Source organism: Macaca thibetana, chromosome 12 (assembly GCF_024542745.1).
Source record: "Macaca thibetana thibetana isolate TM-01 chromosome 12, ASM2454274v1, whole genome shotgun sequence".
In the NCBI taxonomy this organism is placed as follows: Eukaryota; Metazoa; Chordata; class Mammalia; order Primates; family Cercopithecidae; genus Macaca; species Macaca thibetana.
Window position 1 is genome coordinate 89,892,809 of NC_065589.1, and position 12,757 is coordinate 89,905,565.

Sequence of the window (12,757 nt, forward strand, 5' to 3'; positions counted from 1 at the left end):
TGACAAGACAATGTATTCTGTTTCAATTGTTTCAGTAGAATAATGGAGTTCAGGACATGCTACTTCAAAATATAGCATCTAGGCATTTAATAAAACAGCAGAAGCAGGAAGGTCACTCTCACCTTTTCTCCTCATCCCTTCTCAGTGAAGTAGGTAATGAGACCCTCATTCCAGAGGTGCCCTACCTATATCCAGAGGACAGAAGCCAAAGGCAGATGCCAAGAAGATCAAACATGCCTTGCTAAGTTCTTCCCATTTATTTATTACCATTGGATTATACCTGATTTGTCCAATCATACTTTTCCATGACTATCCACTTCATCAAACCCCGCATAAAAATATACAAAGTTTACCTGTTTCTTTGCGTTTTTCTTTCTTTATGTAGGCTCCTGTGTATAGTAACCTCTTTCAAATAAATTTGATGATTTCTTTATATTACTGTCTCTTGTAGAGGCTTCAGCCATGCATCTAGTAATAACTAAGGATAAGTATTTTTTTCCTTCCCCACAAAATAAACCTACTATCTATGTCACTATTCAGGCTTGCCCACTGCTGTCTGGAGTAGAGGTAAGTATAAAAGGCAGTGCTATGGTTAATGTGTTCTCTAAAAAGCCTGTGCTGATAACTTAACCTGCAATTCAAGTTTTGGGAGATGGGGCATAATGAGAGGTGATTAGCCCTCAAGGGCCATGCCCTCATGAATGGATTAATGCTATTATGAGTGTGGATTCCTTATAAAATAATACGTTCAGTCCCTATTTCTCTTTCTCTCTCTTGCCTTCTCTCTGCCCTTTTACTGCAAAAATCCCTGGACAGATGCCAGCCTCTTAATCTTGGGATTTTCAACCTCTACTACTGTGAGAAATAAATTTCTGTTCTTTATAAATCATCAAGCCTCAGGTATTCTGTTATGGCAGCAAAAGAAGACTAACACTAACTCTTTTAGTCAATAGTTTCTACTCCTAACTCTTCAACTTTTTCATCAGACTGCTGACAACAAGGAGAATTGACTGACATCTTCTCTAGCGAAAGCATATAGCCACAGTGCAAGAGTCAGGGTCAAGGGAGTGAAACCACGGAGCTGGTTGTCCAACATGATAGAAAGAGAGCTGCCTCAGGAAGAGAAAAAGCGAAGAAGTCACAGCTCCAGAGAGGAGCTGACCAACTAAACTTAAGTTCAAACAAGATCATGAGACTATAATCTATTTTGAGCACATCTTGGCATTTCTGGTGAGGCAGGTCAAGCATTATCTCCAAGTTTGGATTGGGCAACGTAGCCATCAGGTCCTGTCCATAGCATTAACCCACATGGTAGTTTGATGCTGAGGAAAGGAGACAGAATAAGCAGTGTAGCCCTAGGGAAAGCCTAGCTAAAATGGGGTTGGGCAACTAAATGGCTGATACTGGCAACAAATGAAAACATTGGGAAGAACTTCTTATCATGGGCCCAAACGATGTATAATTAGTAAGCCTTCCCTTTCTATTAAATGTGATGTGATGAAAAGCACACAGAATTGAATTAGAATTCTAAGTTTCTAATGCCAAATTGGCCACCAACAAATTTGGGCAAGTCATGTAGCCTATTTATCAGTATTTTTTCCCCAAATAAGAAATTAGGTGTCTAACTCAATGATCTTGTAGATTCTTTCAAATTTTGTAGTCTTCTGCTTTGCTTTCAATGGTATATGAGGCTAGACATATACAACATATATTACAACAATAAATACATTTCTTAGCATGTAATTATATATCTTTTAGAAGATTAATCACCCAGGAATGGTGTTGTTAGCTGACTTATAAAGACTACAACAATCTAACTTCAAAATGCCATAGGTATTCATGAAGTATTATAAGTACTCTGATTTTCACAGGATTCAATTCTGCCGGATATTTCATATGTGCTTTCCTAAGCACATATGAAACTCCAGGTTGTGAGAAACATGGAGTACAAGATTAAGGAATACTCTTATTTAACTGCACTAGAGCTGTAAAATTTTAACAATTCACTAACAGAAAAACAAAGAATCTAGATGGTTTTGCTGACATTTTGCAATCCTATTGATGCTTTCAACATGGAATCCAGCATGAAAGGACTGAAACATCAAAGGAAATACTTCCAGAGTACGGAGAGTTAAAAACTGTCCTCCTGACTAGATGGACAGAAGAATTCTGAATCTCCACCCTGTACACTCAGGTAATAAAGGGGATAGGGGGAGTAAAAATAAGACATTCGAAAGTCTTGCCAGAACAGAACAGCACATTACCTCCTCAACAAAAACAATCTCTTGACGTACTTATGTAAAAATATTTTTAAAAATCAATAACTGGAATGAATCAAAGTGAGGACATATATACCAACATGATTGTCAGACATCTCTCTTCCTTTCTACTCTAGAATTCCTTAAATGGATTTTCATCTGGAAGAACCTAAATTTTTGTGAAATATCTCATTCCTGTCTGCAATTTTCAATTGCAGATCATCTGATTGGAATCTATGAGAAAAAAGCTGTTAGATTTTGACAACTTGTTCTCTATTTTTCCCATGCCTTCTCATATAGATTAAAACTAAACCGCAGTCACAAACATATAACAATGAACAGCACATTTAAAACTTGGTGGTGAGAACTATTCTGTTTACAACTAAGTTGAACTAATTAATTGTTTGTCTTTAAAAGGGGAAGTTAATACTTCAAATGAGGTGGTTAAAATGTGTTCTTCTAATTAAGAACATAAATATAAGCCTAAACAAAACATTAGCCTGGGAACAGAAGATTAATATGGTCAGAATCTACGTACACCATTCTGGTATTTGAGAGGGACTAGTTAAAATGCCCCTCTTCCCCACTTGAATATGGAATTGAGAAATGAAACAAAAGAGTAAGCAGATGGGGGACTAAAATGTCAGTTACTACTAAAATAGCTGAGTAGGTGGATGTGGCTTATATCAGTGGGAGAGAGAATGCCTAATGCTGAACCTAGATTAGACAGACTAACACACCCAGTCATAGGCACTGATGGACAAGACAGGGCTCCCACTCCATCCGCAGCTAATGAAGGGTAGAACCTTCATTAGGATGAGTAGAGCACTTTACTGCCTATAGGCAGTTGTCTTTCAAGAGAAAAAAAGGAAGGAGTAGATCCAAGCATGTTCGCTTCATTCTACTCAAATTCACAAATGAGATAAGAGTTCAGTTCCCCTGGGAATGGATGAGTAAAGAGGCAGACAGAGGCTAGAAATGTCACATTCTTGCCCCCACCATATGGAAGGAAACTTAGGAATGGGGAAGAAGTGTCACTTCCTAACAGTACTGTAATCCAGGCAGTCACTTGATTTGGGGTTAGGGGGTGAGGATTGGAAGAGGGGGCAAATTCATATCCCCATTGCCTAGTATAGTCCTTTAAATAAGTATTAGAATAATGGCCTATGTAAATTACCAATTAAGATAGTAAGTCAGAAGTACTTATTTCTTGCAATGTAATTGTCAACTTTCAGAAATAGCTAACACAGCAGCATTTACATTTGTAAACCTGTCTGTTATAGCAAGAGTCCTTATATTTAGGAGTGAAGACAAGGAGGGACAGGTCAAATTTTGGGGAAAGGATAGTATTAGCATGGTCTATTATGTTAAAGAAGGTTTTAGGAAAGCCTACTAAAATTACTTACCTTTAGACAGTAATTAATTATTTACTCATGATATCCATATGAATTGTGAGAAAGTTTACCTAGACTGTACCCAAATTGAGCTGAGAATTATTCATGTTGGCAATCTGGGTAGCAAACTATTTCCTCGTCTAGTAATGTTGCTTTAAAATCACATTTTTCCATCTTGTTAGCTCACCAAATTGCTCCTCTCACAATGGGTGAATTTCTTTGTTTTTAAATCTTTTAGGCTTAAATTAGACACATCCCTATTTCTACTTGTAAATGCAGTGAGAAAAAAAAAAACTGGCCTACAATACCTTATCCAGAATAAGATCATATGGAATCTCCAATCAAGAGATTAGAATCAAGCATCATTATGGCAGGTGCTATTTTTAAAATGAAAACAGATTCTGTTTTTTACTGTTATCCTAGGATTTCAGATTTGTTTTTTGTTATCAAAGGAATTTCTAAGGTATCATTCTTTAATATCTCTCAATGGATTTAATAAGAAACACAAGATAATGATCTCCTAAAGGATAGATCCGTTTAAATCAACAATAAAATATGCATACTTTTAACAATAAGAAATACACTTTTGGAAACCCCTATTTAATTGGGACAAGTAAATAGTTTGTGCCATTTACGAAGCAGATTCACATTAATCTATGTCTCCCTGCTATCAGTGACTAATTATGGAAGGAGGTAGAGAAGATGACAAAAAGATATAAGCTTCTATGGGGGGCATTTCAATCTCAAAGTCATTTGCACACGTAAGTCATTTAACCAGGTTCTTCTTCCCTCATATTCCTTGAAAGAACCTTGTTTAGGAAATAGAATGAAAAATGATTTCTTCTAAAACTCCAACTGATCATAGGCAAGATTCAGTGTGTGTGATAGTCTCACCGCCTTCCTACTAAAAATAGCTCTAAGTTAGAAAGAAAGCAACATATTATAGCAACACAAAGAGGGTATTAACACAATAAAGCATCTTGCCCTACCCCCTCAGCTATAATCTCATACACAATCCTAGAACATGAAAGCTGTAATCTCAGAGACCAGTCTAGTCCTTCATTTGAAAGATGTGAAAACAGGTTCCAAGACATTAGTCTCCTGCCTAAGATCACACATCCTGTGAAAGGCAAAGGCAGAGCTAGGAACAAAAGCTCCTGATCCAAGTCCAAAGGTCTTTCCTTTACTAGACCTAGGGCATGAACTGAGGTTTAACCATTAGAACAAGGGGGAAAAAAATCATCCAAGTTTTACTTCTTAAGCCTACTAAAAGAACAGCGTTTTCAAAAAGAATCCTTTACCAAAGATTTAGAATTTACATTTGGATGGTAGCTGTTGGTTACCTCAAAATGTCTGTAGTATAACTCTTTTTGTCCAGCCTCATGAAAATAGATCTATACTTAGATCTCTTAGGATAAAATCTTATATCCACTATTAAGCTATCAGTGATAAAATGTGGAAAATGGGGGGGCCTAGGAACAGGAGATGGAGGACTACATTCCAACCACTTATTAGTTATGTTTTGGTACATTTTAAAGAAATTCCAGATTTGTTTATTGATAGAATTTATGGAATGATTTGGTTTCATCAAAAAGTAACATATTCTTCATGAATGGGTATTAATCCGAATAAGGTAGTCTGTCTTCATTTAAAACCATCTGTTGAAAATGAATTTTTATGGGTTGTCTTCTCAACACAGAGATAAAACAGATGTACATTTAACCCCAAACCTCAGAATCGCTCAGCCTATTCTAAAGCTTGATAAGATGTCTAGGATGTCATATACACAAATGAAAAATAAATCTGTTTACCTTGTGCTTTTATAGTTTAATATTTCAAGCAGAACAAAAGTCTGTAAATAAAACTGTTTAGCTTTCAAACCCGATACAGCTCGAAGCCACCCTGCCTTCTGCACACTCACATCACCACTGAACCTTTATTTTTAACACTTTAAAAGAATTAAAATTGATTTGGGCTTACTGGAAATGTCAGATTATTGTCCTAAGATGACAGTGAACAGAAGGGTCCACAGAAGAAGAATAGAATTGGCATAAGGGCCAATGACCTTCCTAAGCAGTAGCTTAGAGAGATCGGTCATGAAAGTATGTTACAACTTAATCTGAGAATTTCCAGCTACTTTACACAAGCTCTGTTGCAGCAAGAGACACTAAGTTCTTTTCTACTAGTAGTAGAATTTCAGAAGACCTTTCTTCAAGAGTGGATACAAAAGTCTCTTTCTCTGAATGTTAATAGAACCAGTTGAACTCTCTCGGAAAGGGTTTGTTCTGTTTTCCGTATCAGCATGTACATGCCTTCAGATCAGGGCCAGGTGTATGTTGAAAGCTTTGCTTTCAACATGTCCAGCAAATGCTTGGAGCCCACAAAATGCCTGCCAATGGGAATGAGAATGATTACATGTCATCTTAGAGTTTCTGGGCAAGAGAGTCAGAGAGACTTGTTTCAATCTTTGGCTTGACTGTTTTCTTAGCCAGGCCAATGTCTGCTTTTTGAGTTTCAGTTTTTTTCATCTTTAGAATGAAGTCTTCCAGTCTGTAACATACGTGAATTACCAAAATCCCATGATATGTAGGGTACCAAGACAGAACAAGAGATATATTAAGTAGTAGTTCTACAGCAAGTCAATCTAGACATCTCTAGTATCTCTTGGACATCTCTTGAAACCCAAAGGCTACAACCATATTATCTCTTGCCTTTATCAGAACCTTCTAAACAATACTGGCTTCAATTGAGGCTCCAGATATGTTTTCCATATCTCTGTAAACACATTTATAATTGACTCCAAATTGCAACTCCCACATATACTACTTATTGAATGAAATGTTTTTCTATCAGCACATGGTTAGAAATTATATTCCAACCTAGAGCATCCATAAATGAAACGGAAGGGAAATATATGACCTCCCCTTGCCTAATTAGTAAGTTAATAAAACTTGACTTTTTAGGGTTACAGAGATCACTGTTTTTAGGATTGGAAGTCTTTTGGTCCTCCAACTACTTTTTTTTTAACCTTTGGGAGTTATTATCTCTCAGAGGCTCAAGTTTCTCATCCGTTCATAGGAATAGAGAGTATCTCCAGGTGGTGAAATCCCTGCCCACCTCGCAGAGTTGGGCTCACATCACTAACATGAGGTAGTCTGTGTAAACGTATATTGTAATGTTCTATATGAAATTAAAAGTAATAATAGAATGAAAATCAAACCAATGTCTTTATCCTTTCCATTCCCAAGTTCCTGAATGTTTGTTTTGCTTTGAGAAATGGGTATAGTTTAGGTAATTGTAATGTTTGAAGTGGAAAGACAGATAAAGAGTTAAAAAAAATTGTCACAAAAAATTCAAGTTGCCCATCATATTCACAGCACCCCTCCCCAACTGCAATACACACAGCATACAATTCAGCATTTATTGTTTCAAAGTGACTACCACAGGAAAAAAAATACTTGTTCTTTTTGAACTTATTATATTCCATTTATTTTATTGCAATAGCACGAAATGGCACACTACTACAAACCATCTATAAGACAGTGTGCTCTTGGCCAGGCACGGTGGCTCACGCCTATAATCCCAGCACTTTGGGAGGCCAACGCAGGTGGATCACTTGAGGCCAGGAATTCGAGATCAGCCTGGGCAATATGGTGAAACTCTGTCTCTACTAAAAATACAAAAATTAGCCAGGTGTGGTGGTACATGTCTGTAATCCCAGCTACTTGGGAGGCTGAGACACAAGAATTGCTTGAACCCACAAGGCAGAGGTAAGATAGTGTGCTCTTTTGGAAATGGTATGTGTTGTAGAGGTGTTTAACTTATAAACAATTACCTGTTAATTATATATATGTATTTTTATTGTTCACTTTGTGGATTTTCTGTGCCAAACCTTAAATCCCAAACTGGCTTTCCCTTGTCATTTCCCTACAATGTGGAGCTATTTCTCTCCACCCACACACATCCTCAAGTGTATATTTTGGAAATGAAAACCTATTTATTATTATCCTAAGCAAAACTAAGTTATGACAGTAAATCTGCTGCCAAAACATAGTCAGGACATCTTCCAAAGGCAAATACAAATGATATGAGGCCATCCATTTTTTACCTACTTCTCTACTCCTCTCCAGGAAAAATAATCTACTTTATTGTTTTGGTTCAGATGTATTTTCCTTTAGTTTACCTTCTTTTCTGCTGCTTGAAATATGCCCTCAGCTTGGTCAGATTAATGCAGTGATAATCTCAAATTTAAAATGAATTAAAAAGAGTCACCTAAGGAACATGTTTTTTAAAAATAGAGATTCTCAGGCCTTTCTTCTAAGTGCGCTAATCATTAAATCTAGAGAAAAGCCTGGAAACACATATTTTAACATACATCATGGGTGTTCCTTTAGCCCATTTGGAAAACCACTGATCTCATACAGATCTGGATGGGACCCCATTTGAATCTCTACGTCTGATTGTTCAACTGGACATTGTCTTAGCCCTATGGCTCTTCTGAGAGCTTTCAGTGTCTGAATCCTGACAGTGAGGACCTTTCATCACAAAGCTCAAATAATTCAGCTGTACTTTCTTCATTTGGAACCTTATTTTAATCCTGGATATAAATATTGCAAAGCCATCAAATTGCCCAAATTAAGATAAACAGACACACAAAGAGCACTTTTAAATGTAACCTACTTACAGGGAGCAGAGGTTTTATTTTTGAAAACCTATTTACCTACTTTCACTTTCCTTTTGGAAAAGTGTGTTGCTTACAAAATGCAGCTGGGGCAATTTACGCCTCTAAGTATTCAATCAGATTTTCATACCAATTAGGATAATTATAAGTACAATTTAAACAGATTTCTTAATTATAGCTACAAATATCTCTCAGTGAAAACAAGTCCCAGAGCTTTTAACAAAAGAGTTTTCTGTAAATAGTAGGTGAACACTAATTTCCACACCTCACATCCGTGGAAAAAAATATTTCTTCTAGCATTCATTTACAAGTCATAAAGAATATCCGTCATCCTCACTCCTAATCCTATAGGCTCAGACCTACATTTTTTTGGTGTCAAATATTTGGGCATACATCACCTCACACTGACACCAGCTAAAAACAATATCTCTGGACCAACTCATCAATTAAAGAGTGTGAAGTTGTCTTGGATTTCTTTCACACTCAGCACGGAGTGCCTCATTTTTATTCCTGCTAAGAAAACACTTGCCTAAGAAGCAAGAAGGGATGGGCTTGCTGTATTGTGACTTAGCCACTACTCTCTGGTTCTGTAGAGTCATGATGGAAAGCATGGTACTCACTCATACCTGACTCAGATTCACATGAGAGACAGTGGACTTGACAAATGCTTCAAGAAGGAGTTCAGACGGGTTAAGTTCAGCAAAAGGCCACAATCTCCCTGAATGCAGGCCAAGTGATCTATGTTCGGAGATATGCCAACTACACAGGGAGGGAGCAATGCATAATTCATCATAATTTTTTTGGAAAGCTAGAATATATTTTGCCATGAACTTTCCCCTTTCATTTTGAAATCTAAGTGTTGTCAAGGGAAATGGAATCATAGAGCTCAACTGTCAAAAGTAATCTTGAGGGAGTTGTTTAAATAATAGCATTTTATTTAATTAACCCTTCTGGGTGTCTGTGGGGTGCCTAGAAAGCATCACTCAGGTGTGCACAACACAGAAAAGACACTGCCCTCTGAAAAAAATGTCATGTCAACAGAGACTTGACAGCTCTATGATGTCAAGGTTAATTGCTGAAAGCAACATATAAAGAAAACATTCAAAAATCATTCAAAAAAAGAAAGCATAGGTGGTAAAAGCTAAACTAAATGTTAGGAATCCACACATATAATTCCTACTGTTTAGAAAAGGAACTGCAGTTTAAAGTGGTAAAATGATTACAAAATAGGTCTGTGAAAGAGATAATAGAACTGAAGCATTCTAACTTTTATATAAAATCTACCTCTTCTCATTGCAAATGAAAAGCAAATGGAAGCTTCCATAAGTTATAGAATATTTTTTCTTTCACAGCCTTACATGTTTATATATCCAGTCAAACATCGTAGATAATGGAAAGACTTCAGACTTTGGAATGTCTAACTTACCATTTGATTGCCCCTAACTGAAACTACATAGATGTAAAAATGGGATAAAGCAGTGGCCTCAAACTCCAAAATGTAAAGAGTCCAAACATGTACAACAAATGAATGAGGCAAGACCAGTGGACACCAGAGTAAACCAGAAACACGAACCTTTTCATTGTTTGTTGTCATGAGGGTATGTGTGCCCAGGGCTACCAGATTGTCCTACTTTTCTTAGTAAAGTCAGAAGTCCAAAAATTTTTTACAAATTCTAATTTTTAAGTGGTAGCATCTAATTTAAACATTTTTAAACATTGGGAGAGTCCAATAATACCTATTTGACGGCTGCATTTAGACTGTGAACTGTCAGTTTGCAATCCCTAAGAGGAGCACATCTGGGCAAAGAAAACACAAGAAATGATGCCAGATAAAAAACAATTACATTTTTAGAAGGAAAAAGTATTGCTTCCTTTTAATGTAAAAAGCATATAACTCAAAATTTTGTGATTCAAACTGTGAGAGCCTAAATGCAAAATTAATAGTGCTTTAATTCAGTAAATATGCACTAATAGTAAAGTTGTGAAGGCATTGAGCTAAGTGTTATAGGAGATATAAAGATGAGTGTGACACTAGCCTTGCCCTCAAAAAGATTACTCTTTCAGAAGGTAGGAAATAGAAACACTGAGAATACAGGAAGAATATAATGTATCATTAGAGGGTTTGTATAAGGTTCAGAGAAGGAAGAACTTATATTTTCATTAAAACCACAAAAAAGTTTTCTCAAAGAGTGAGTGAACTGGGCAGCAGAAACCAGATTTCTCAGCCAAGCAGCAGATTAATTTCTGCTGAACACCTCCCAGACACAGTCTAGGTATGTGGGATGAAGTCATGAATAAGGCACAGGAGACCCTGCTCTCAAGAAGCTGACATTTTATTGTGGAGAGACAGACAACGTATAGAAAAGCAAACCAAAAAAGACTTTCAAATATTGAAAACTGCTAAAAATAAAATCATCCAGGGTCCAGGGACAGACCTCCCTCCTCCATTTATAGCGGTAGCATCATTCACTCTGTACATCCCAGGGACCTGAAAGGCCAAATCTACATCTGAAAACAGGTTGGGCTAATCTTCTTAGAATTCCATATTCTTCACCACTAGAGAAAAAAGTACCCTCTCAAACTATCCATTGTTATCTTTTCATCACACATATGGTAATGAGATACAGAGCTGGGGGCCTATGTAGAGTGGGCAGGAAAGATGTCTCTGGAGGCATCACATTTAATTAGGAAACCAGACATGAGTAGTTTTGAAGAGTGTTCTATGCAAGAGGAACAACAAGAACTAGGCCAAGAAGGGAATGAGCTGGACATACTTCAAGAACAGAAAGAAGGACAGTGTGGTGGGAACAGGGAACAAGATGCAGCACAGAAAGGTTGAGGTCAGGGAGGTACACAGTGGCAAGTATTTCAGGCCATGGTAAAAAGTTTAATTTTCTTCTGGTTTCAGGGAAAAAGTCACTGAAGGATTTAGAGCAGGAAATCAACATGATCTGATTTAGGCCTTAAGGAGATCAGTCCAGTTGGCCTTTGAAAGATGAAGGGTGGGGAGGGAGTGGCAAGTGTGAAGGCAGGGGGACCAGTTGGGAGGTCGTTTCAGCATTAATACCCTGCACTGTGCTTCAGTAAACATGCCATTCCTCTTGCCAACATGCTATGCTTCTTACTGGTTATGTAAAGGAGGTTGTAGTTAGCTCCACCCTTATCACATGACCAAGACAGTACAATGATCCCTCTGGTAGACACTGCCATGACAATATTGGTAAAAATACATTTTCATCTTACATAGCACCTGTTGGCATGCCTGTGAAGGGGTTTTAGTATACTATTTGACATGGTACACCAGCTGATAACCAAGTTAAAGGACTGACTTAACTTGAAGAGGTAAACTTGAAGAAGATAAGTAACAGCTGTTCCGGGAATGGTTCAGGGAAAGAACAAGAAATTGAGAAAGTATTATTTGCTACCTCAAACGTTCCTATGAACATGTTTGAGTTTCTTCTTCATTCATTTAAATAATATTGCCTAAAATGATAGCAATTCACATCATAATGTAGCCAGATATTTACTATGTTCTTTGTAATGGTGATTACATTTTCCTCCAAGGAAGTATATCTGCACAAGCAGTTTAATTTTTTAAACTGAAAATTGGGGAACCATTAGAGTAAATGTTCCTTCCCCAGTGAATAATGATTATTTAATAGAATAATTTACCTTCCAATGTAGCCACTGAAATGATTACAAAGATATTCCTGAGATTTTTTTTTAAAAAAATCATAAGACAGTAAAAATTAAAGCCAATACATTTGAAAAAAAGGAATGAATGATTTTTCTGGGGTTAGATACACTTTGTATCTAGAGACAGAAGCAAAGAGCGACAGAGAAGCAAAGAGACAAAGACAGATAGAGGGAGACAGAGAGAAAGAGGGAGACAGAGCAAGACAGAGACAGAGACAGACAGACACAGAGTTCCCAAGAGACAGACACAGGACACCCTCACAGAGCAAAAGACAGACTCCAAAAGAGGGAAAGAGCAAGAAAGAATTAAATCTAATATCCACTTCCATAAATAACAAAAAACACAAAATGCATAAAAATAAATGATACTGTTTATGTATATATTATAGCACTTATATCTATGCATTATGTATATGTTGAAATATTATAGATACATAAATGTATGTAAGAGTATAAAAATGGAAAAGTATTCAAATTCCTGATAATAGTTATCAGGAATTTGATGTCCAATGAACATGTCCAATGCATGGACATGTCCATGCATGTACATGCGCATGTGTCTATATGAAGCTATTAAATTTCTGTTGCAGTCTTCCTTGTGTTTGCCTGTTTTTTAATATCTCAAAAGACAAAAAGACGGATAGCCAGGTAGGTCAATTTTGAAGAACTTTTTATGATGTGACACAAAACCAATTGTTAAATTTCACAAACGTCCTTTTAATTGCTGA

The 12,757-nt window shown here is 36.8% G+C and overlaps 1 pseudogene; it reads right to left on the reverse strand.

Moving 5' to 3' along the window:
• Nucleotides 1–12,757, reverse strand: part of LOC126932337 (ATP synthase F(0) complex subunit B1, mitochondrial-like) — a 139,645-nt pseudogene that overhangs the window by 51,780 nt on the left and 75,108 nt on the right.